Source organism: Oncorhynchus nerka, unplaced genomic scaffold (genome assembly GCF_034236695.1).
Source record: "Oncorhynchus nerka isolate Pitt River unplaced genomic scaffold, Oner_Uvic_2.0 unplaced_scaffold_9392, whole genome shotgun sequence".
NCBI classification, from domain to species: Eukaryota; Metazoa; Chordata; class Actinopteri; order Salmoniformes; family Salmonidae; genus Oncorhynchus; species Oncorhynchus nerka.
The window spans coordinates 1,123-4,072 of record NW_027031929.1 but is presented as its reverse complement, the minus strand read 5'-3'; the positions used below and the strand labels follow the sequence as shown (position 1 = coordinate 4,072).

At 38.6% G+C, this 2,950-nt stretch overlaps 1 long non-coding RNA gene across 1 annotated transcript; it reads left to right on the top strand.

Moving 5' to 3' along the window:
• The first annotated feature begins 254 nt into the window (after positions 1 to 254).
• On the top strand, positions 255 to 1,823 carry LOC135565953 (uncharacterized). The gene is made up of 3 exons (XR_010461889.1): positions 255 to 507; positions 638 to 750; positions 1,431 to 1,823. It is a non-coding gene; the product is annotated as an uncharacterized LOC135565953 (long non-coding RNA).
• The last annotated feature ends 1,127 nt before the right edge of the window (positions 1,824 to 2,950 follow it).

The following is a 2,950-nucleotide window of genomic DNA, read 5'->3' as shown; positions in this document are numbered from 1 at the left end:
CCCTTTCATGCGTGAGTTCCAAATATCTCTAACGGTCGCCCCAGCGTGAGTTTTTATGCACGTGATGTTAGAATGTTCTCTCCATTCCAGAATGTGATTGATACGTAACAGTACATTTTATCCGCGCTGCCCTCAAACTAAAGCACGCAGCCTGTTTATATTTATAGGTTGTTTTAACTTCAATTTCAAATGATTTTCAAACAAGTTTTTATTTTCTAAAAACAGTTTGAATTTAGGTGTGTTACGCTCCTCATTCATTCACATAAAAATAGTCATTTTTACTTTTGCGGATAATTACATTTTTGGGACATTTCTGACACGGACAAAATTCCCCAAGCACTACCCAATTGTTTGTGCAGTTCACGTCTGCAGACATTTGCTCATCTCCCGTCAGAACAGGATCTGCACACGTGTTCACATTTTCTATTCCACATTTCTATTGTAGCGTACTGTATGTATGGAGCATAATATATTTGTGTATATTCTTTATCACCGCGGACACGTGAGGTAACGTTACTCATTTTATAACCTTTATGGTGTTATAGTCAATCGTGCTTACGTAGCCACATTCTTCTATTAGCTCTGTAAAACAATGCTAAATGCGTCAGAGAAGTATTATCTTGTGTTGCATTTTTAGCTACCATGGCCTTATGACTCTCAAGTGGTGCAGCGGTCAAAGGCACAGCACATCAGTACTAGAGGCGTCACTACAGACTCCCTGGTTCAAATCCAGGCTGCGTTTCCATCAAAGTAAGTGCCTTATTAGGTTATAATAGTTATAATAATAGTTTCTGCTGTAGCTGTAGATCATAATATATTCCTTATAACTGCGGACACGTGAGGTAACGTTACACATGTTATAACCTTTATGGTGTTATTGTCAATCATGCTTACCTAGCTACATTATTCTATTAGCTCTGTAAAACGATGCTAGTTGCGTCAGAAAACTATTAGCTTGTGTTGTATTTTGAAGCTACCCTGGCCTTATGACTTCCAAGTGGCGCAGCGGTCTATGGCACTACAGACACCCTGGTTCAAATCCAGGCTGTATCACAACTGGCTGTGATTGGGCGTCCCCATATTGCAGCGCACAATTGGCCCAGCGTTGTCCGGAGTTTGGCCGGTGTAGGCCATCATTGTAAATACTAATTTGTTCTTAAATTACTTGCCTAGTTAAATAAATAAAAGATATGACCATGGTTTGTTTATTTGGTCTATTCAGCATAGCTCTGTTCTGCCCTGCCTTGCCCCCTTGTGGAGCTCAAAAGTTAATTTCTTACTGTTATAACTCAAATCTGTGATTTTGTCAATGCAATAAACTATTTTTTTTATAGCAGTGTTTATTATGTTACTTCTTTGTAGTATTGTTTTATTGCTATATCCTTATATTGTATTCTAATGAATAATTCCTCTTTATTCTGTACTTTCAGAAACCAGAAACATTATTTGTCAATATCATAACTGGAGCTGGACATCTTTGGAGCTGAAGAATGAGGACAGCTTTTGTATGCTAACGTACACTCCTTAACAGTTGTACTGGATGAAAACACAGCAAGAAAACACATATGCCAATATGTAATATTAATCTATTTTATTGCAGTACTGGTAGTTGGTTCAACAACTTGTTTTACTAGAGGACAAAAAACTGAATATGCATAACCCATATTTAATATCCATGCAGTGACTGAACAACAACTGCATTTCCACCCCCATCTCTAAGGCATAGTATCATGGCTGCAACAACACTGAATGGCGCAGAGTGGGAGGTTACGTGGTTGACTGCCGGCACGCGCTACTTGTATCAATAAATCACTATCAGAAAATGTTTTGTGGGTAATTATTTGTGTATTTACGATTTTATTCACATGTTTTCAATTCTAGGTGACAAATCATGCATTCCGATTCTGCACAGATTGTAATGGGCACATATTATGTGTGTAAAATACCTTTTGAAGGTTGTACTGATTATGATGAGCTAAGCTAATTCCAGCTGTGTATCCATGTTTGTTGACATACAATGCATTCTGGGATTCACGTCTGTTTGACCAAAGATGTTATAACAAAATGAGGTGAGTAAGAGTTCACTAATTTTTTGAGGACTTCCGGAAATTCATGGTGGAATGTGAACGACGGTAGATGACACACCCTTCAACATGCATACTACAAACAGACCAAACTCATCTCGTCTTCTCTTATTATCTTCGGTTTCTGTGAGGAAAAATGCATGGCTGCGCACTGAAACTAATGTCGGATTATTTCGATTTCTATAAAGTGTTTTAGCTAGTTATTTCGATCAATGGTGAGCTCACTCACCCGTGATGTGATTAATTATATACAGTAATTGCTATTAGCTAATTCATATTGTAGTTTACGTCAGCCGAGAGTTAGAAAATATGACTGCTTGTGTTGGGTCAATCTTTCCTCAGCGCTAGGACAAATGTAGCCTACATTTTTCCGGTTAGGATGATTGTGTTATGCTATATCTTCTGTGAATATCTGAACAATCCATCCAAAAATAAACTGCTGACATTCTGGACATAACTTTGTAAGGACTGTGTTTGTGTAAATAGTTTCTGAAAAAAGTGTGGCCAGCTCAAACGCTGATTGTTGCGTCATTCCGAAACTGCCGTTCTAAACGAGCATTCTAAATGAGTGTTCTAAACACACAGGTGTGATCGTACGCTTCAGGGACCACTGTAGAACGATCACACCCGTGTGATGGTACGTGTGAAAGGGTTAAGACACTGATATCCTATGCAACCATGTACCTATGTGAGAGTGGTTTCTCGGCCCTCACTAGCATGAAAACTAAATACAGGCCCAGACTGTGTGTGGGAAATGATTTAAAACTGAGACTCTCTCTAATACAACCCAACATTGCAGAGTTATGTGTGCATCCTTTCAAGCACAGCCTTCTCATTAACCTGTGGTGAGTTATTCACCATTTTTG